Source organism: Tamandua tetradactyla, chromosome 1 (genome assembly GCF_023851605.1).
Source record: "Tamandua tetradactyla isolate mTamTet1 chromosome 1, mTamTet1.pri, whole genome shotgun sequence".
NCBI classification, from domain to species: domain Eukaryota; kingdom Metazoa; phylum Chordata; class Mammalia; order Pilosa; family Myrmecophagidae; genus Tamandua; species Tamandua tetradactyla.
Window position 1 is genome coordinate 89,321,798 of NC_135327.1, and position 23,676 is coordinate 89,345,473.

At 37.3% G+C, this 23,676-nt stretch overlaps 1 protein-coding gene across 8 annotated transcripts in view; it reads right to left on the reverse strand.

The window, feature by feature from the left end:
• BBS9 (Bardet-Biedl syndrome 9) overlaps positions 1–23,676 on the reverse strand; it is a 699,527-nt gene that overhangs the window by 476,430 nt on the left and 199,421 nt on the right. The window lies entirely within an intron of this gene.

The window sequence follows — 23,676 nt, forward strand, 5'->3', positions numbered from 1 at the left end:
TTTTCCCCAACAGACAAAACAGGCAGCCTAAATTTTAAATGACAGACTAATGAAGCTATCAGATTACTGTATTACAGTATACATAAATCTCCCAAATTTCAGATTCTTCAGAAGAAAGATGTCTACAGTTTCAAATGCATTTATTTTCATTCACTGTATACTAAAATTCCCCAGCTCAAGATAATCCCTGTGAATAAACATAACTCTTTGGAAGATGCCATTTTTTTCCAAACCCAAAAATGTAACAAAATTATTCTTTGTGGGGCCTCTTCTCTTATTAATAGTATGTCATCAATCTCAGACCTTAAAATAAATTAGATGTTGGTCAAACACAACAGACCAAATAGGCATGTTTTAAGTAACAGTTTCATACAAATCACAGTGCTAAAATACTATTAAGGATTTTGTACCCCTGAAAAATACTAATCATTGATTGTTCTAAACAATAGAATGATTTTGAAGTATCTTCCATCAGTATTAACTATGATATGCTCATAGTTTCTAAAATATATTGTGATGACAATAGTGATTATGATTTCTATGATAGAGTTTGGCACGCCAAAGCTAGGAAAGATCTATTGGCTATAACTTTTCACATTATGTCAGTATAAATAATGTATCCTTTAATGTATCATATATGGAAAAATTGCATCCAAGAAAAGTTAAGCCACTCATTAAGAAAATAAAGGGCCAATTCTCAAAGTAATTTCATATCTCTAGTCCACACTAACCCATATATACACTGAGTCCTATAGTAACTATTTCTTATTACCTTGGCTAGTGCCAGTTTTATGTATAGTATACTTAAAGTTTGAAATTTAGAGTTACTTTGCTAACTGAAATGAAATCAAATTACATTCAAGTGGATGATATTCTTATTGTTGTATCTGACTAAGGGCAAACATACAGTAGAACAATGTTAAAAAAGAAACTATATTGTCAATGAAGTTTTTATAGGAAAAAAATATACTACGACTTTTAGGTGGTTATTACCAGCATATGCGCTAGATCATCTTGATTGATACAATAGGTTTATCAACCTGAAATAGCCTGAGAGATACTGTAGTTTATATACTCTCTCAGCATATGAATGTTCACTAACCATACATTGGGACTACCCTGGAACCTCTTTAGAGAGAAAATGATTGTTTGCACATATGCTGTTTTTAAAAGTATTTTTTATGCACAAATTATTTGATAATGCATGATAGGTATGGTAGGTTCAATTATACAGCCCAGAAAAAGACATGTTCTTAATGTTAATCCGTTCCCGTGGTTGTGAACTCATTGCAAATAGGAACTTTCGTAAAATATTATTTTAGTTAAGATGTGGACCAACTAAATGAGGTTGGGCCTTAATCCTGTTATGGGAGGCTTTATGAAGATAAACCTCATTGATGAGCAAAAGCTGGAAGTGAAGGAAACCCAGGAAGGAAAGGTGCAGACATCACCATGTGCACTGAAATGTGTCAACAGAAAAGTCGAGCCCCGAAGAGTGCCAGAAGCCACAGTCTTTGGGGAGTGTGCTGACATTGCTGATGCCATAATTTGGGACTTTTCCTGGCCTCAAAACCACAAGTCAGAAACATTAAGCCAGGGATTGTGGGAAAGGGGTGGGTAGGCCCAGAATTCACTTCTTCCTCCAAAACAGCTATAAAACAGTCAGGAACTTTCTAAAACAGCTATTTGGGAACTCAAGAGGCCAGAAGAATATATCCAGGGATGAGCAGAAGAAAGAAGATGATACATTATGGTAAAGAACAGTAAAATGCTCTCTCTGCACAGCAGGTAGCAGCACCAAATCTGTACTCTTGCAGCAGGCTTCCATGGGGCCCAGTTCCTGACTTGCCTCACTGGTGACAGAAATGGACATAAAAATCTTCTGACCAGGACCAGGGGTGGGCATGGCCCATCATTAGAAAATTGAGCTAATCATTGTTCATTAGCAAGTTGGGGATATATGGGGACCTGGGTTTCAGGGCAGTCATATTTCAATCTGTCCCAGACAGCAGCGGCAACCACTGATTCAACTCCATCCAGACAAAGGAAGTGCAGCCATTGTTAAAACCCACATCAGTTAAATAGGGCCCTTGGAAGTGGAGACAGAAAGATACTATGCTTCCTCAGGGCTATAAAGGATGGTTAGCTGCAGGGCTGCATTTGCTGGGCAGGCCATAAAAGCTCAGTTTTGAGGAGCTGTCAAAAAAGCTTTTGACGCCTTTCCTGATTCCCTCTCCAGGGAACTCTGGAGCTGTCTGCACACCATTCATAGGTCCATGGCCAGGTTATGGCTGGGACTGACTTGGAAAAGTCCTCTCCAGAGTGACTCTCCTCCAAGAATTTATCTTCAGGCAAAAGCAGCTTGAGACAACAAGGGTAAAAACTATAGAGGCACACAGTCTATAATAAAGGCCAATTCAAACACCCAGAAGAGGGAGGTCTGTCTTCTGGGAAATAGAGGGAAAAAGCCAAACTCCTATAAACAGGGTGTGCCAGTTTAAATCTGTGGTGTACCCTAGAAAAGCCATGTCCTTTAATCCTTATTCAATATTGCTGACTGGGAGCTTTTTGATTACCCATGGACATGTGACCCACCAATTGTGGGTGGTAACTTTTGATTAGATGGTTTCCATGGAGATGGGTCTCCACCCATTCAAGGTGGGGTTGCTTAATGGAGTTCTTTAAGAGGGAACCATTTTGGAAAAAGCTTTAGAGCCTACACAGCCAGAGATTTTTGGAGATGAAGAAGGAAAACACCCTGGGAAGCTTCATGAAACAAGAAGCCTGAAGAGAAAGCTAGCAGATGTCACTATGTTTGCCACGTGCCTTTCCAGTTGAGAGAGAAACCCTGAATGTCATTGGCCTTCTTGAACCAAAGTATCATTCCCTGAGTGCCTTAGATTTGACATTTCGATAGCCTTGCTTTAATTTGGACAGTTTCATAGCCTTAGACCTATTAACTAACAACTTAATAAATTTCGCTTTTTAAAAAGCATTCCATTTCCATTTCTAGTATATCGAATCTAGCAGCTTGCAAACTAGAACATAAAAGAGCTCCAAAACAACTACCCCAGGACAAGACAGAGGACCAGAAAGACAAGGAAAACCCTGCATACTGCATTCACCTCGGGCAGACCTTCCTGATAGGAGGGCTGAAGCTCACAAAAATCTCTGTCTTATCACCAGGTGGCTATAAAATCAATAGACATCTCACGGGATAAATCCCAGAGTTGACTTTTTTTTTTTTTTTTTTTGTATAAGCAGTCACCAGGAATAGAACCCAGGTCTCTGGCATGGCAGACAAGAATTCTGCCACTGAACCACCAATGCACTGCCCTGGAGTTGACATTTTAAAATATTAAAATGTACAGTCTGCAACAAAAGAGCATAAGACAAGCAAAGAAACAGGAAATGATGGCTCATCCAAAGAAAAAAGACAAAGATACAGAAAATACCAATGAAGACAAGAATAGGGACTAAAAGAACAAAGTCTTTGGTGTGTGTGTGACAGTCTTTATTAATTATTATTATTGAGCTATTGATAACATAGCATAGCAGCAAGATTACAACAGGAATGTAATATATTACAGCTTTTTCCATTGATGCCTTATATCTTACTATACCCTAGGTAATATATTACAGATTTTTCCACTGATGCCTTATGTCTTACTATACCCTAGGCTGTTTGGAAGGTTTTCCTTTTGTACTAAAGTACAACTCTAAAGCCTCTACCAACTCTCCCCAGTATATATAAAAATATCACACTACAGTAAACATGCAGTTTTACAAATATCATTAGCAAAATAACTGAGCTTTCCATAATTGTGGTTCTACAGCATTAAATACTTTAAAAACACAAGTAGACTCTTATGAAACCAAAGTTTTGCATTATTTCTACAGCTCTTTCAAATGCATCAGTGTCGTCATTCTTGGATGTCAATAAAACTTCCAAGCTGTAACCCAGAAACACCAGCCACTCACAAACACTTCATCTTCCAGGTTATCAATGGTAAATTTTTTTTTTATGATAAGATAAAACTTAGTTATTGCAATGGACAGATTGTTTCAAGCTTGTATTATTGAATGACAATTATTTCAACTTTTAAAGAATTTAGTATGAAGTATTCTATAGCAATGTTCTTTCAAAATGCAGAGCAGGCTTATATAAACAGCAAAATAAAGAGGGTAACACAGAGATACACTTTTGCTAAAAACTTGGCAAAGAAAGGTATTTAGCGCCCTAATATCTCACTTTCTTATAAAATGATAACAGGTAGGAATTGGTGATTGATTTTAATAGTAGGATAATTTTGCTACCCTCAAAATTTTTTTCACCCATATAAATAATACCTTCTATTTATATAGTTTTTTTTAGTTTTCAAAGCACTTTTTCAATTATGCTATTGTTTTCCTCACAACAAACCTATGAAGCAGAGTAAGTATTATATTTCCATTCCCGAGAATGGAAACTAGTGGTATGGAGCCCTTTTGTGATTTGCCTATGACTACATGGTTCATTAAGGGAAGAGCTTGAACTTACACACTGGTATGGAGTCCTGGGCAGTAGAACTAGACACTAATCCTTAACACTAGATTATGCCTTTTCCTTTCAGTCACAGAAGCCTTAGTTCCATCTAGTTTTAAAATCATGTCAGTTTTATATCTATTTTCTAACTTTTCCCCCTTTTAATCAGGAAGGCGTGGTTGATTTCAAAGTGCCAGGCAAGGCTCAGCCCTGGGAGTCTTAATCCACATTGCCAGGAAGATTTTCACTCCTGGATATCAGGTCCCATGTAGTGGGGAGGGTAAGATTTTATTTGCACACTTGGGCTCAAGAGAAAGAGAAAGGCCACATCAATGCAACAAAAGAGGTCCTTTGGAAGTTACTCTTAGGTGTAACTTTAGGTAGGCTTAGCTTCTCCACTATATAGATAAGCTTCACAACAGCAAGCCTCAAGATCAAGGGCTTTGCCTATTGACTTGGGAGTCCCTAATGTTTGAGACAATATCAGGGGGTTCCCAAGAAGTAAGGTTGAATAGTTTCATATTTTTTCTCCTGTCCCTTATGGGACTTGGCAGATACTTTTTCATTATCTGCTCAGCATATTTTAGAATGTATCTGGGCATTACATTAAGCTATACAGTATTACAAGCCCTCATTCCCATTCTGGGCTCTCTGTGTTTGGGTTTGTTTAAATGATGTTTCGAGACTGGTTGAGTTAGATTATGTGCTACAGAAAAATTAGGTTTTGGACAAAATGAACCTCTCTTCCTTTGGTCTCATAGAGTAAGTGAAGTTCTAAAAACAGACAATGTCTATCTTACCCCTATATTCTGATTTACCTTAGCCCTGACCCAAATGGATTTGTTCTTATCTCTAATTTAAGTCTGATCTCTTTTTCAGTTTCTGTAACAGTTGTGTGTGGCAATGCTGACTTTCAGACAGCAGAACTCCTATTCTGAATCTTAGGTGTTGTACCGGTACCCAAACTTCCAGAGAAATGCCAGGTTATACATACATAGCACAGCCTTTCAAAATCTAGAAATAACAACTACAGTGCCGGACTAAATGTGACTGCTGTAAGAGCTTACAATCTAGGTCACAATTTTCTTAAAACTGTTTTCTAAATGGGTCCACACAATATTTGCTCTTTTGTTTTTGGCTTACTTTGTATCACATAATGACCCCAGGTTCGTTCATCTCATTGCATGCCTCACAACTTTGTTCCTCTCTGCAACAGCACAATATTCAATTATACATACACAACACAATTCACCATTCTACGTCTCAGTGTATCCTCCAGCCACTTCCATCCATTGGACATCATGTATAATATCCAAATTCAAAGTCCATATCACACATTATCCTCATTTAGTTGTACAACTAACACTCTCAATTTTAGACAATTTTCATTGCTATCAAGAAAAAAATAACCAATAAACACACCCACCCCAAACAGAAACTCCAAACCTACCCTTAGCTTTTGCCCTTCTCCCACCCCAATTATTTACCTCAGTATTGCTGTGGTACTGTTGAAATTTTCCTGTTAAACATAGTCCATAGCATGCAATAGTAGCTTTCCGGCTATACCCTGATATTATCTACTCTTTGTACAACATTCATAACTTTGAAGTAGTTCATGGAAAAACTTATACTTACAAGTGTTAATTGGTAGGATACAACCCCTTTCAAAATGTTCACCTTCAATATGGCAATATTATTTATAGACACACTAGTGAACCACCTTCGCTTCTATTCATTTCCTTAAATTTAAGTTCAACCTCCTTAGCTAACAATTTTCTAGCTTTCATGTAAGTCTAAGTCCCCTATATTCTGTATTATAAGCCTCTGAGTTTACTTTACCAAGGTCACAAAAGTAAAATCATACAGTATCTGTCCTTTTGTGTCTGGCCTATTTCACTCAGCATTATGTCCTCAAGGTTCATCCATCTTGTCATATGCTTCAGGATGTCATTTCATCTTACTGCTGCATAATATTCCATCATATGTATTTACCATATTTTGTTTAACCACTCTTCTGTTGTTTGGCACTTGGATTATTTCCATATTTGGGCAATTGTGAATAATACCACTATGAAGATCAGTGTGCAAATGTGTTTGTGTCACTGCTTTCAGCTCTTCTAGGTATATGCCAAGTAGTGGCATTGCTGAGTCATAAGGCAACTCGATATCTAGTTTTCCAAAGAACTGCCAACTACCTTCCATAGCAGTTTCATAGCAGCTATACAATTATACATTCCCACCAGCAGTGTATAAATGTTCCAATTTCTCCACATCTCTTCCAACATTTGTAGTTTCCTGGGTTTTTTTTAATAGCAGCCATTCTTATAGGTGTGAGGTGGTATCTCACTGTAGTCTTGATTTGCATTTCCTTTATAGCTAATGAAACTCAGCATCTCTTCACGTGCTCTCTAGCAATCTGTATTTGATCTTTGGAAAAATGTTTATTCAAATCTGTAGCCCATTTTAGAATTGGGATGTTTGTTCTCTTGTTCTTGAATTGTATGATTTCTTTATGTATACAGAATATCAAGCCTTTGTCTGATATGTAATTTCCAAATATTTTCTCCCATTGAGTGGCTGCCTCTTTGACAAAACCTTTTTGACAAAGCCTTTTGAGGAGTAAAAGCATTTGATTTTGAGGAATCCCCATTCAACTATTTTTTCTTCTGTTGCTTGTGCTTGGGTGTAAAGTTTAGGAAGCTATCTCCTATTGTTAAGTCTTGAAGCACTTTCCCTATATTGCTTTCTAGGAGTTTTATGGTACAGGTTCTTATATTTAAGCCTTTAATCCACTTTGAAGTAATTTTTGTATAGGGTACAAGGTAAGGGTCCTCTTTCATTCTTTTGACCACTAATATCCAGTTCTCCTATGCCCATTTATTAAAGAGACTCTTTCGTCCCAGTTCAGTGAGTTTGGGGGCCTTGTTAAACATCAGTTAACCTTAGTTTGGTGGTCTATTTCTGTACTCTTGATTCGATTCCACTAATCCAAATGTTACCATGCTGTTGTGACCACTGTGGCTTTATAATAAGTTAAAATCAGGAAGTGTTAATCCTCCCACTCCATTCTTCTTTTTAGCTATTTGATTCTCTTTCCCTTCCACATAAATTTAATAACTAGCTTTTCCAAGCCCTCAAAGTATGTTGCTGAAATTCTGATTGGTATTGTGTTGAATCTACACAACAATTTTGGTAGAATTGAAATCTTACTACATTCAACCTTCCTATACACGAGTAGGGAATGTCTTTCTACCTATTTAGACCTTCTTTGATTTATTTTAGCAAGGTATATAGTTTTCTGTGCACAGGTCCTTTACATCCCTGGTGAAGTTTATTCCTAGATACTTGATTCTTTTAGTTACTTTTTTTGAATGGAATCTCCTCAGGTCATTGCTTTGTGAATAGAAAATTACTGATTTTTGCACATTAATTTTATATCCTGCCACTTTGCTGAATTTGTTTATTAGCTCAAGAAGCATTGTCAGATTTTTCAGAATTTTCCAAGTATAGTATTCTATCATCTGCAAATAGTGGAGGTTATATTTCTTCCTTTCTAATCTGGATACCTTTTATTTCTTTTTCCTGCCTGATTTCTCTAGCTAGAACTTTAAGTACAATGTTGAATAATAGCAGTAACAGAGGGCATTCTAGTGGCATTCCCCATCTTAGGGGTATGGCTTTCAGTCTCTCATCACTGAGTACAATGTTGGATATAGGTTTTTCCTGTATGCCCTTTATCACACTGAGGAAGTTTTCTTTGACTCCTACCTTTTGAAGTGTTTTTATAAGAAAAGGATGCTGAATTTTGTAGAATTCTTTTGCAGCATCAATCAAGATGGTCATGTGATTTTTTTTCCTTTTGATTTGTTAATATGCTGTTTTACACTGATTGATTTTCTTGTGTTGAACCACCTTTATTCCTGGTATAAACCCTATTGGTCATGGTGTATAATCTTTTTAATGTACCATTGGGTTTGATTTACTAGTATTTTGCTGAAAATTTTTGCATCCATATTCATTAGGGAGAGTGGCCTGCAGTTTTCCTTTCTCATAGCATCTTTACCTGGTTTTGGTATCAGAGTGATACCACTTAGCTTCATAAAATGAGTTATGTAGTGTTCCTTTTTCCTAGTTATGTAGTGTTCCTTTTCCCTCAATTTTTTGGAAGAATTTGAGCAGGACTGGTGTTAGTTCTTTTTGGAATGTTTGATAAAATTACCCTATAAAACCATCTGGCCCTGGGATTTTCTTTGTAGGAAGATTTTTGATGACTAATCGACTCCTTTTACTTGTGATTGGTTTGTTGACATTGTCTATTTCTTTTTGAGTCAGTGTACCTTGTTTATATGTTTCTAGAAATTTGAACATTTCATCTAAGTTGTCTAGTTTGTTGGCATATAGTTGTTCATAGTATCCTCATAATTTTTTTTTTATTTCTTCAGAGTCTGTGGTAACAACCCCTTCTCATTTCTGATTTTATTTGTATCCTTTTTCTTTTTTCCTTTGTCAGCCTAGCTAGGCATCCATCGATTTTACTGATTTTCTCAAAGAACCAGCTTTTGATTTTATTGATTCTATTGTTCTTTTGTTCTCCAATTCATTTAAATTTGCTTTAACCTTGTTATTTCTCTCCTATTAGCTTTAGGTAGTTTGCTCTTCTTTCTCTAGTTCCTCGGGGGAGTAGTTAAGTCCTTGATTTTTCCTTGTTCTTCTTTTTTAATACAGGCATTCAGGGCAATAAATTTCCCTCCAGCACTGCCTCTGCCACATCCTATAACTTCTGATATGTTGTATTCTCATTTTTGTTCATCTCCAGATAATTACGATTTCTTAAGCAATTTCTTCTTTGACCCACTAGTGGTTTAAGAGTGCGTTATTTAATTTCCATATATTTGTGAAATGTCTGGTTCTTTGATGGTTATTGATTTCCAGCTTCATTCCAGTGTGATCAGAGAAAGTGCTTTGAATAATTTCAATCCTTTAAAATTTATAAAAACCTGTTCTGTGCCCCAGAATATGATCTTTCCTGAAGAACGTTCCATGTGTGCTAGAGAAGAATATATATCCTGGTGTTTTGAGGTGTAATGATCTACATATGTCTGTTAGGCCTAATTCACTCATCAAATTGTTTAGTTCTCTAGTTCTTTGTTGATCCTTTGTCTGGTTGTTCTATCTATAGAGGAGAGTGGTTGTTTTAACTTGCTAAGGCTGCCAGAATACAATACATCAGAGAGTTATTTATAAATAACAGGGTTTGTATAGTTACAAATTTATAGTTCTTCAGAGGAAAGCTTTGGAGTTTCTCTGGCACATGCTGATGACTACTGGCCCTCTCTCCTGGCTTCTGGGTTCCAACGGCTTTCCCCACAGCAATTCCTCCCTGCATTTCCAAATGTCTGGGCTGAGCTGCAGGTGCTAAGATGAGGTATATTGAACTGCCGAGCTCTCTTCTGACCTCTCTCTTTTAAGCCTCCAGCTAATTAAATTAAATATCATTCATTGTAGCAGGCACTCCGCTTTCCCAACTGCAAATGCAGTCAGCCATAGATAAATTTCACATGCTGACAATTTAAGTCCACCCCAATAGAACAATGGGGGATCATCATCTGGCCAAGTTGACACCTGAACCTAACTATCACAGTGGTGTATGGAAGTCTCCCACTATTATTGTTGAAACATTTATTGCTTCCTCCAGTTTTGCCAGTGTTTGCATCATATAATTTAGAGCTCCTTGATTGCGAGCATAAACATCTATGAATGTTATTTCTTCTTGGAATTGTTCCTTTTTTTTTTTCACTGAGTCAACACAGTTTATTACTGAACTGCACTTTCACCTTCACACAGACTATTTCAAAGAGCTGGAACAAGTGTGGGGCAAGGTGGGGGGAGGGACAGGAGGCCCTCAGGAGCCAGGACCCCCAGCCAGCTTCCCTGAGCCAGGGCAGGGGAGGGAGCATCAGGCTGTCTGATCTCTGGGCACCAGCTCTCCACGTGCACGCGCACAGCAAGCCAGCAGCTCCGCACACATAAATACATACACGCTTAACAAAAATAGTATATCATCTTCACAAGGAATAAAAACTAGTCTTGAAAATGTACAGCAGAGAGCTGGGGGAGGCCAGGGCTGGGCCAGGAGCCCCAGGGATGAGACAGGCCATAGATGGAGCAGAGGAGTTGTCTCTTATAACTTCTTTACATTTAAAGTCTATTTTACCTGATATTAGTATAGCTACTCCTGCTTTCTTTTGGTTACAGTTTTCATGAAACATCTTTTTTCCATCCTTTCACTTTTAATCTATTTGTATCCTTGGGTCTAAGATGAGTCTCTTGTAAGCAGCATATAGATGGATCATATTTATTAATCCATTCTGCCAATCTGCATCTTTTAATTGGTGAGTTTAGTCTATTAACATTCAAAGTTATTACTATAAAAGGCATTTCTCTTTTTTTTCAACTTAGGGAGGCATTTCTTTAATCTACCATCTTATCCTTTGAATTTTGTCAAATCTATATATTCTTTTCTGTCTTCCTCTTTTTACCCTTAAAGTTATCGTTTAAGTTAATTATGTTAAGTTAGTCTTCAATTCTGTGCGCTCCTCCAGATATCCCTCTCCTGTCTGATTTTCAGCTGACAAAACTCCCTTTAGTACTTCTTGTAGGGCTAGCCTCTTGTCGACAAATTCTCTCAGGCTTTATCTGTCTGTGAAAAATTTAATCTCTCCCTCATGTTTGAAGGACAATTTGGCTGGGTACAGAATTCTTGGCTGGAAGTCTTTCTCTTTCAAGATCTTAAATATATCACACCGCTGCCTTCTCACCTCCATAGTGCCTGCTGAGTAGTCCAAACTGTCATATGGTTTCCCTTGTATGTGGTGAGTTGCTTTCTCTTGATGCTTTCAGGATTTTCTGCTTCTCTTCAACATTTGACATACCAATTAGTATGTGTTTTGGAGTAGACCTATTTGGATTTATTCTATTTGGGGTTAACTGGGTTTCTTTGATTTGCATATTTATGTCTTTTATGAGGTCTGAGAAGTTTTCCCCCATTATTTCCTCAACTAATCCTTCTAGCCCTTTATCTTCTCCTCTCCTTCTGGGACACAGATGATTCTTACATTTGTGCACTTTGTGTTGTCCATCATTTCCCTGAGATCCAACTCAAATTTTTCCATCTTTTTTGCCATTTATTTTGTGTGTTCAAAATCAGTTGTCCTGTTGTCTAGTTCACTTATTTTTGCTTCTTCTTTTTCAAATATGCTGCTGTGTGTCTCTAGTATATATTTTCTTTGGTCTACAGTCTCTTTCATCTCTGGCATACCTATTTTTCCTCTTATTCCTTCAAATTCTTCTTTCTTCTCTTCTAGTGTCTTTTTTATCTCCTTTATAGCTAACCCACTGAATTCATTCAGTAGAAGTGTATGAACATTCTTGATTAGTTGTTTCAAAGTCTCTGTCTCCTCCATTGTTGTAATTTGGTCATTAGGCTGGACTATATCAGTCTGCATCTTCATATCCTTTGTGATTTACTTTGATTTCAAGGCATTTAATTATATTGATATGGTTACTTTGGAAGTTGATTTCCCTCAGTTATCTAAGGTTTTGTATTTGCAGGATGGGCATGGGACAGGGTATGGAGAGGGGCACAACTCCTCAGTGCCAGGGCATAGCACAGGGCTAGGCATGCTAGGCTGATATCCAAGAGAATGGAGTGTAGGGCAGGGAGTTTTAGGGGGCGGCATGGTGACTGTGGTGGCACGGTGTGACATGGCAGATCTTGGAGCACAGAGGCAGGGTGCAGTGCAGGGGAGGCAGGGTGTAGGGGTAGGCAAATCACGGGGCCTGTGCGGGTAAACTGGAGGGCAGCGTGTGGGTGCATGGGGGCTGGTTACGGAGAGCGTGAAGATCGGGCACAGGGGTTGGGGTGTGGATGCGTTCACATGCAGAGGTCAGGAGCGCTCAATTCAGTGGGGTGCAGGAATGGAGGACATGAGCATGGCAGGGCAAGGTATGGTGGAAACAGGACATGGGCACACATATGCATGGTGCAGGGGAAAGCATGGAGGGTGGGGCAGGACATGGTATACATGTACATGGGGCACCGGGGGGTGGGGAGGAGAACTTGGGGGTGAGCCATAGGTCACAGGGGGTGGCTCATGCGGGACAGAGGAGGAAGGCAGGGTGTGGATGCGCATATGCCAGGAGGAGGTCTTGGGGGCAGGGGGTAGGAGCCAGGGGGTGTAGGGAGGGGATGGGGGGTATGCTTGGGTTTTGGGGGTGAGGGGTGGGGTACAGGGAAGGGGACAACATGCATGTGTACATGGGTATGGTATGTTCAAGCAGCATGGCTTGTATTACTTCTTTATCCCCACCTCTCTGTTCATGCACTCCTGAGGGCTCTCAGGCTCTGTTTGGAAAGGGGTATGTTAGGCTTTTTGCAGTAGCTGGATGGTCTGCAGTTCTCTGCATCTCAATTCCTCAGCATTTTCATCCAGGACCTCCCTATGTAGTGTAGAATACCCTTTCAGATCATTTCCACCCTGAAACCGCTGTCCTGGATTCAGTCTAGAACAATGACTTTTTAAAAAATGATCTCAAAAATGTTCAAGAAGATGAAGAAAAGTACAGAGAAAGAACTAAAAAATATCAGGAAAACAATCAATGAAAAATATGAGAGTCTTAGTAAGGAGACAGAAATTTTAAAAAGGGAACTAAATAGTACTACTGGACTTGAAAACAATAACTGAAATGAAAGGAGGGTTTCAACAGCAGATTGGAGCTGAAGAAGAAAGAATCAGTGAACTTGAAGTTATGACACTTGAAATAAGTAAGCCTGAGGAACAGAAAGAAAAATGAATTAATAAAGGTGAAATTAGCCCAGGTCACCTCTGTGATACCATCAAGTATACCCATATTGCATCATGGGGGTCTCAAAAGGAAAAGAAAAAGAGAAAGAGGCAGAAGGAACATTCAAAGAAAATATGACAGAAAACTTCTCAAACTTAGCAAAGGCAAGAATATATACCATCTTCAAGAAGCCCAGAGAATACCAAACAAGAAAAAACATAAAGAAACTTACACTCCATCATTTACTAATCACACTATCATACGCAAAGGACAAGGAGAGAATTCTTAAAACTGAAAGAGAAAAGTAATGTGTTATATACAAGGGAGACCCAATTAGATTGTGTGCAATTTTTCATCAGAAACCATGGGGGAAAGAAAGCAGTAGAACTGCAATACTTAAAGTGCTGAAGGAAAACAACTGCCAGTCAAAAACTTATGTCTGATGAGTAAAACATATGGATTAAAAATAAATAAATAACAGAGGGAACAAATGTTAAAATAAATTTAGTAGACTGAAATGCTAATGATCAATGAACAGGAGGGGTAAGGGGTATGGTATGTACAATTTTTTTTCTGTTTTCTTTCTATTTTTTTTTTCTGAATTGATGCAAGTGTTCTAAGAAATTATCATGATGATGAATATACAACTATGTGATGATATTGTGAGTTATCAATTTTATAACAAGAATGGAATGATCGTATGGAAAACAAATTATGTCTGATGAGAATCTCTTATGGAAACAAGGGGGAAATTAAGACAATATCAGATGAACAAAAACTGATGGAGTTCATCACCACAAGACCTGCCCTAAAAGCAATGCTAAAGGAATTCTTGAGACAGAAAGGAAAGAACCCTAGACAGTGGTTCAAAGCAGCATAAAGAAATAAACACCTGTGATAAATGTAACCATTTAGGTAATTACAAATGCCAATATTATTGTAGTGTATTTTTTGGTATGTAACTCCACTTCTTACTTCCTATGGGTGCTAAAATGCAAATGCATAAAAAATAACAAGAAAATCTATTTTTTTGGACATAGAATGTACAAAGATATAAGTGATAACAACTTCAAAAAACTGGCATCAGGAAAGAGAGTTATAGGAGAAGGATATGTATAACTTACAGAAGTTACATTGGTATCAAACCAAATATGATTCTTACATATTTAGATGATACATTTTAACATCATGGTAACCACAAAGAAAATAGATGGAAAATATATCCAGATAGAAACGAGAAGTTACTCAATATGGCACGAAACAAAAAATCAAATAAATATAAAAGTAGGCATTAATGGAATAAGGGACAAAAAAGGTATAAGACTTCCAAAAGCTAAATAGCAAAAGAGGGTTTGTATCATCAGTAGTGACTTTAAATGGAAATGGATTAAACACTCCAGTCAAAAGGTAGAGATTGGCAGAACTGATAAAAAAAAAAAAAGCATGATGTAACAATATGCTATCTGCAAGAGACTCACCTTAAAGTCAAAGATACAAGTAAAGTGAAAGTTAAAGGAAAGGAAAAAACATACATATATACCACACAAGTAGTAACCAAAAGAGTACTGGAGTGGCTATACTAATATCAGATAAGACAGACTTTAAGCCAAAAACAGTTATGAGGGAAGAAGATGATCATTACATACTGATGAAGGGGAAAGTTCAACAGGATGATGTGACAATTACAAATATATATGCACCTAACAGCAGAGCCCAAAATATGTGAAGCAAATACTGACAGATCTGAAGAAAGTAACTGATGATTCTACACTAATAGCAGGAGACTTTAATAGAGCACTCTCAATAATGGATAGAATGTCTAGTCAGAAGATCAATAAGGAAGTACAAGATTTGAATGATACACTAAACCAACAAGACCTAACAGTCACATATAGAACATGTCACCCAACGAAACAAAAACAGAATACACATTCTTCTCAAGTGCCCATGGATCACTTTGTAGTATAGACCATAAGTGGGGTCACAAAACAAGTCTCAATAAATTCAAAAATACTGAAGTCATATAATTTATATTCCCCAACCACAAAAGAATGGAGCCAGAAATCAATGACAGTGGGAGAAATTGAAATCTCACAAATATGTGGAAATTAAACAACATGCTTGTAAATAACCAATGGGTTAGAGAGGAAATCGGAAGAGAAATTAGGAAATAACTTGAGAAAAATTAAAACACAACATGCCAAAACTTATGGGATAAAAACAGCAAAGGCAGCACTGAGAAGGAAATTTATAGCTCTAAATGTTACATTAGAAAAGAAGAAAGACTTCAAATCCAAGAATTAACCTCAAAATTGGAAGAACCAGAAAAGTAGCAAACTAAACCCAAGGTAAGCAGAGGGAAATAAAGATTAGTGCAGAGATAAATGAAACAGAGAACAAAAAACTACAGACAAATATCTCTTGCAAAAACAAATGCAACAGAATACTACCAAACTGAATCAAACACCATATTAAAAGAATTACACACATGATCAAGTGTGATTTATCCCTGGTATGTAAGGTTGATTCACCATAAGAAAACCAATTAATATAATACACCACAAATTTGTTTGTTTGTTTGTTTGTTTTACAAATGGAGAGCCAGTTTTCCTCGCAACATTTGTCAAAGATTATTTTCTTCAACAATGAGGGAAAAAAGATACATGATCATCTCAATTTATGAAGAAGAGGAATTTGACAAAATACAGCACCCTTCCTAAAAAAAACACTTAGAACATTAGAAATAGATGGATATTTCCTCAACCTGGTAATGGCATATAAGGAAAGCCCACAGCTAGCATCCCATTTAATGTTAAAAGACAGAAAGCTTTCCCTCTAACATCAGGAACAAGATAAAGATACCCACTGTCACCACTATACTGGTAGTTTTTGTCAGATGAATTAGGCAAGAAAAAGAAATAAAAGGTTCCAAATTGGAAAGGAAGAAGCAAAACTTTCCCTTGTTTAGGATTATATGACCTTATATCCAGAAATTCCTGAAAAATTCACAACAAAGTTCCTAAAGCTAATAAATGAATTCAGTAAAGTGGTGGAGTACTAGTTCAACATCCCAAAACCAGCAGTGTTTCTATACACAAGCAAAAAACAGTTGGAAGAAGAAATCAAGAAAAAATTTCCATTCACAATAGCAATTAAAACAATCACATATCTAGGAATAAATCTAACCATGGACGTGTAGGGCTTATACACATAAAACTACAAAAACATTGCCAAAAGAAATCAAGACCTAAATATATGGAAGGACATTCGTGTTCATGGATTGGAAGACTAAATATTATTAAGATATGTTCTAGCTTGCTAGCTGCCAGTATGTGAAATACCAGAAACAGGGCTGTTTTTAAAAAGGGGAATTTAATAAGTTGCAAGTTTATAGTTCTGAGGCTGTGAAAAATGTCCAAATTAAAGCAAGGCTATAGAAATTTCAAATCTAAGGCATCCAGGGAAAGATAGCTTGGTTCAAGAAGGCTGAAGACATTCAGGGTTTCCCTCTCAACTGGAAAGGCACATGGCAAACATGGTGATGTCTGTTAGCTTTCTCTCAGGGTTTCTTATTTCATGAAGCTTCCCCGGGGGTGTTTTCCTTCTTCATCTGGAAAGGTCTCTCTGACTGTGTGGGCTCTGAACCTTTTTTTTTTTCCAAATGGTTCCCTCTTAAAAGAGGTTCGTTCTGGTGGCTCTAAAGCTTTTTCCAAAATGGTTCCCTTTTAAATGACTCCAGTAAGCAACCCCAGCTTGAACGAGTGGAGGCACATCTCTATGGAACCCATCTAATCAAAAGTTACCACCCAGAATTGGGTGGGTCACATCTCCATGGAACAAGCAAAAAGCTTCCACCTAGCAATACTGAATGAGGGTTAAAGGACATGGCTTTTCTGAGGTACACCAAAGATTCAAACCGGTATACTACCCAAAGCAATTTATAGATTCAATGCCATTCCAATAAAAATTCCCACAACCTTCTTTACAGAAATAGAAATTATCAAATTTATATGGAAGCGTAAAGGGTACCAAATAACTAAACCCATCTTGAAAAACGAGAATGAAGTTGGAGGACTCATACTCCTATTCTTATTACAAAGCCGCAGTGATCCAAACATCATGGTACTGGCACAAGGACAGACATATGGTCTGATAAAATATAACTAAGAGTTCAGAAATCAACCCTCATACTTATGGCCAAGTGATTTTTGACAAGGTGAGAAAGACCATTCAATTGGGAAAAAAACTGGATCTATATTTGTAAAAAAAAGAAGAGGATCCTTACTTCACAGCATATTCAAATATCAACTCAAATCAAAATGGATCAAAGAGGGTGGGCCACGGTGGCTCAGCAGGCAAGAATGCTCGTCTGCCATGCCAGAGGACCCAGATTCGATTCCCGGAGCCTGCCCATGTTAAAAAAAAAAAAAGGATCAAAGAGCTAAAAATGAGATTCAGAACTATCAAGCTGCTAGAAGAAAACATATGGAAGCATCTGCAGGACCTCTGATAGGCAATGGTTTCTTAAACTTTACACTCAAAGCACAGGCAAGAAAGAAAAAATAAATAAATGAACCTCTTATAAAAGTCAAAAACTTTTGTTCCTCAGAGGACTTTATCATGAAAGTAAAATGACAACCTATATAATGGGAGAAAATATTTAGAAACTAGATATCCATTAAATGTTTACTATCCAGAATATATAAAGAAATCCTTCAACTTAACAAAAAGACAAGCCACCAAATTTTAAAAAGGGGCAGAAGACTTGAATAAATCTCTCTCCAAAGAAGATATACAAAAGTCCAAAAACCAAAATGAAAAGACAATATCATTAGCCATCAGGAAAATACAGTCAAAACCACAATGAGATACCATTTCAAACCCATTAGAATGGCTGCTATTTTTTTAAAAATGAAAATAAAAGCATTGAAGAGGATATTGAGGAATAAGAACAGTCATGCATTGCTGGAGGCAATGTAAAATGGTGCAGCTGCTATGGAAGACAGTTTGATGGTTCCTCAGAAAGTGAAGGATAGAACTACCATATGAACCAGCAATCTCACTACTAGGTATATACCCAGAAGAACAGAAAGCAGGGAATCAAACAGATATTTGCATTCTGATGATTGGAGTAGCATTAGTCATAATTGCCAAAAGATGGAAGCAACTCAAGTGTCTTTCAACCAGTAAATGGATAAATAAAATGTGGTATATACATTAAAATGGAATATTATTCTGCCCTAAAAAGGAATTGTGCTGGTTTGAAAGTGTTGTGTACCCCAAAAAAGCCATGTCCTTTAATCCTCATTCAATATTGTAGGGTGGAAACCTTTGATTAGATTGTTTCCATGGAGATTGACCCACTCAATTGTGGGTATGACCTTTTGACTAAATTACTCCATAAAGATGCAACATGCCAAACTGTGGGGGTGGCCTTTTGATTAGATGAAGATGTGACTCCGCCCTTTCGAGGTGGGTCTTGATTAGTTTAGTGGAGTCCTTTAAAAGGGAAAACATTTTGGAGAAAATATAGTTGCTTCAGGGCCAAAAGAGATGCAGATATTTGAAGACACATTGGGTGCTGACAGAGAGAGTAGAAGCCTAGGCATGGATGCTCAGAAATGCAGGACATGACAGAAGTTGCCATGTGCCTTCCAATGAGATACTAAACAAGCCAAAACCCAGAGTTTTGTCCCAGAAGAGCTAAATGAAGACCACAAACACTTAGAGAAGAAACCACTGGCATCAGAAGCTGGAAACAACAGAACCAGGAAGAAGGACCCGCAGACATCAGCCACATGCCTTCCCATGTGACAGACATTAGGTTTCTTTGAGACAAGGTATCTTTCTCTGGATGTCTTAGTTTGGATATTTTTATGGTGTTAGACCTGTAAACTTATAACTTAATAAACTCCCTTTTAAAGACCATTCCATTTCTGGTATGCTGTATTCTGGCAGCATTTAACAAACCAAAACAGGAATGAAATCCTGATACAAGCAGTAACATAGATGAACCTGGAAGACATCATACTGAGTGAAATAAGATAGAAACAAAAGGTCAAATATTGTATGATCTCTCTGATTTGAAACAATTAGAATAAGCAAACTCTTAGAGTCAGAATCTAGAATGCAGATTACCCAGGGATGGAGTAGGGGCAGGCAATGAGAGGTTAAGGCTTAAAATACACAGGATTCCTATTTGGAACAATGGAAATTTTTGTTAATGGATGATGGTGATGGTAGCACAACTTGTGGATGCAATTAACAGTACTAAAAAAAATATGAATATTATTAAAAAGGGAAATGCTAGATTATATATGTAAAAATAATTTTTTTTAAATATCCATGGAACTATAACACAAATAGTGAACCCTATGTTAAACCATGGACTTTAATAGTACAGTTATAAACATGAGCTATCATCAATTGTATCGAATATTTTACACCAAAGCAAGGTATTGGTGATAGGGTGGTGTATGGGAATCCTGCATTTTATGCACGAGTGTTCTGTAAACCCACAACTTCTCTAATAAAGGAAGAAAAATTTTTAAAAACATGAGGCAAAAATGCCTGTTATTTAAACCAACCCATTTTGTGGTACTTGTTATGGTAGCTGGACCTAAGACAATAGGTTTTGCAATCACTGATTATATCTTTTAATATAATATTTATATACTATGCTATCAAAGGTTTCAAAAAAGGTGTGAGTCATCTGCATGATGTATGTGTGCATACTACATATCTGTATTCATTGATATACATTTAGACAAAAAAATACCTCACCTATGCAGAACTTAGCTATTTGGCACTCCTACCTATGTGCACATCAGCAAAAATGAAGAGTATAAAAATGCCTCTAAGTAGTTGAAATAGGTACCACAAGTTCTTTGCAATGAAGATCATGCAAACTTCTTAAAGGTAAGATTCCAGGTCTCACACAAGGTACATCTATTATTATTTAAATTATGATTCTAACAATTGTAGTTCTCTTAAGATACTGATACTCTCAGAATTTCAGCTTCACTCATGTGTAAAATGAGTATATTTGAAGAAAAGCTCCAAACTCTTAGAGGTAAGATGTAAAAATCCCTAATACTGTATACCACATATAAAACATACAATAAATTACAGTATTATTATGATGATTACTGCTACTCCCTTCTCTTGCCAAAGGAAAAGAACATAACAAGTTAGCAAAGCAGTGAAGACATCAACAACTGTGAGCAATGATAGCTAATACTCCAATCAATAAGAAAAAACAGAGCATCTATAAAGTACATATTGAATAATTCAAAAAGGAACAACAGTCAGGATTCAGTGTAGGACAAATTAGCCCTACTTACTACAAAAAGGAAAACGGCATGTTATAATATACTGAGTCCTTTTTTTTAATGCAATTTAATGAATTTAATAGTCATTTGCCAAAAAGAACTTATGGCAGAGATGCTAACTGCTCCCACAGTAGCCACTCTTCCTCTAGTACCAAAACCCTTGAATTATCACTAGACACATGGCCATCAAGAATGAAAACTACCTTTCCTGGTCAGACATCTATTACAGATACATGCAACCATAGAATTATGCTCCTTTGTCTTTTTAATGTTTTTATTGATATATCTTCATGTACCATACAGTCCATACAAAGCATACAATCAATGGCTCACAATATCATCACATAGTTGTGTATTTGTCACCACGATCATTTTTAGAACATTTGCATCACTGCAGAAAAAGAAATAAAAAAAAAAAAATAAGAAAAACCCCATCCATCCCATACTCCTTACCTTCCCTCTCATTGATCACTGGTTTTGCAATCTACCCAATTTTATTAACTCTTCCCCACCCCATTATTTATTTATTTTGCCCTTACTTTTTTTACAAGTCTGTCCCCAAGGGGAAAGGAAACAGATTCTACCAGTAACAAGGGCTTAGCTAAACCAAGCTCCAATTGTGGAATTAATCAACGAACTCTGACTACTGAGAATAGGTCCCAGCACAGGTAAACCTGGAGTATGCATTAAAGGAACTAAGAGTTTTTGCTTCAGCAGAGAGGGGGCAGGGCTGAGGTGGGTGGGGGGGTGGGCAGACAGAGGCATTTTGAGTTGGACAGTACAAAATATTGGAAAGGGGCTGGGCCCAAAGAAAAAAGGGCACATAGAGCCTGGAGATACATAAAGCACGTTCCAACTCAAGCACTTGATTGAAAAATCTGAGGAGCAGTGTCCTGCTTTGAAAAGGCTTTTTTAGTGCTTAACAGCTCCTTAGATAGAACTGGAAGCACTCGCAGGCTCCAGCACTGCCCCAGGCAAGGGCAGAATTAACTTCATCTGAGAGATAAAGTAACTAGTCAGAGGAAAGGAGTTAAATCCCTAAAGGCTGTACTTTCCCCAAGAGAAAGGCCGGACCCAGCTCAGGTGGAATTCCTTCAAGGAATTCATGCCTCAGGGACTGGAAAAGAGAAGCAATTAAAGCCATCCTACAACCTCACCTCTGTCTCAACCATGCCCCTGGCAGGACAGTTTGCTGAAACTAAAGGCACCACAGCTGTTTAAGCTGGTGGGAAGCCACAGGCAAATAAGCATCACATGCTGGGTAGGTTAGGAAAAGCAGAGGCTAGAGGTTTCATAGGAAAGTCTGACAACCTGCTGGGTCCTATTCTCAGGAAAAACTGATGCTGGCCTCTCTTTCCTCCTGAGACATGGGCCTGTCTGGTCTGGAAAAATCAGACTGGGGCCTATAATATTTGAGGAGACCCTCCTGAAAAAAAAGGCTCCATATAGTCAGGGCAACAAACAGAAAACTGCTGAGATGGTAGAAATATAGGTGTTCATAGTACTTTGTATACTTGGAAGTTTTCATAATAAAGAGGAAGAAAAAAATGTTTCAATATATTAATTTGTATAAAATGTACTTTTTAAACAATCAAAGTAAAAATTGAGTATTGGGGAAGTGAGCAGGATCTGGAATTAGAGCAATCAATTTAATCTCAAATCAAGATTCAGAGAGAAAGAAAACATCCATTCAATGAAATACCTACACAGCGGCATTGGCCTATGGGAGAAGATATTACTGTAACCAAAACATGCTCTTGATATCTGTACATTAAAGACAGTGAGATCAGAGCACATATACATCCAAGCAAATATACCAATAAAATTTGTGCCCCCTTCAGTATGTGGTATCACTGAACCATGAATCTTTAGTCTCCTATAAGCTAATCACCTTTAAGAATTCATTCTCAAATGCAGCATCAGCATCACCAAGGAAGTCCTTAGAAATGTACCTTTCCAGATCTACAGTATCAGAAACTCTAGGGGTGAATCCCAGAAATTGTAGATTTTAACAAGTCCTGGAAGCTTATTCTGATGCATACTAAAGTTTGAGAACTACTGCCTTAACTTCATATAATAAAGAACTATGGCTTGAAGAAAACTTTAACCACAGAGAAAACATGGTATACAAGGTCTTATCTCCTGAAATTCTAGCAATTTAGAAGAGCATTCTTAATATACTGCAATATGTGAACAGGCTGACTCTAGAATCAGATAAACTGGGTTTGAAGTCGAGTCCCACCAAGTATTAGCTGTGTGAGCATGGGCTGAAGTTTTCTATCTGCAAGATAGCATACCTATCTCAGTAAGTTGATGCAAGAATTAAATGAAATAATGAATGGAAACTAGGCCCAGTAAGTAGCAAATAATCAATATTATTAGTTTCATAATTATTTTCTAAGCTTCATACTATAGGTTGTATTAATGTTTAAGTGGTTATTTCCAACACACACAATGATGGTTCATGCTTCCTTGCTTTTGCTTACACTATTTCCTTTTCTTTCACTTTCCCTCCCTTGTGAACATTTGCTTGGTCTAATGAACATTTGCTTGGTCCCTCCCTAGTGAACATTTGCTTGGTCTAATGAACATTTCCCTTCTCTTCACATTCTTAGTCATGAAGTTTGGATGAGAGTGACCCAATTCTTAGCTTAAACCAATTAGTACCCCACTAGTCACAGTGACCAATTCAAGGACAAGTAAAATTAAAGCCAATAAGAGACATGAAATATCTAGACTTGTGCTGGAACTAGAGAAAAGCTTTTTCTTACTCTAGAGAGTAAGAGGAAGGTAAATGGTCTGAATAATAGAGTCCATTTGGCTTTTATAAGGGCACTGTTAAGAGGGTCATGGAAGACACTACTTGAGTCAGTGCATGGTGCCTCATCTGGAGACAAGGAATTTTACAACCAGTAAATCCCCATAAATGTTGAATCCCCTCTGAGTTGAGTTTTCTGACCCTGAATCAAGTGGGTC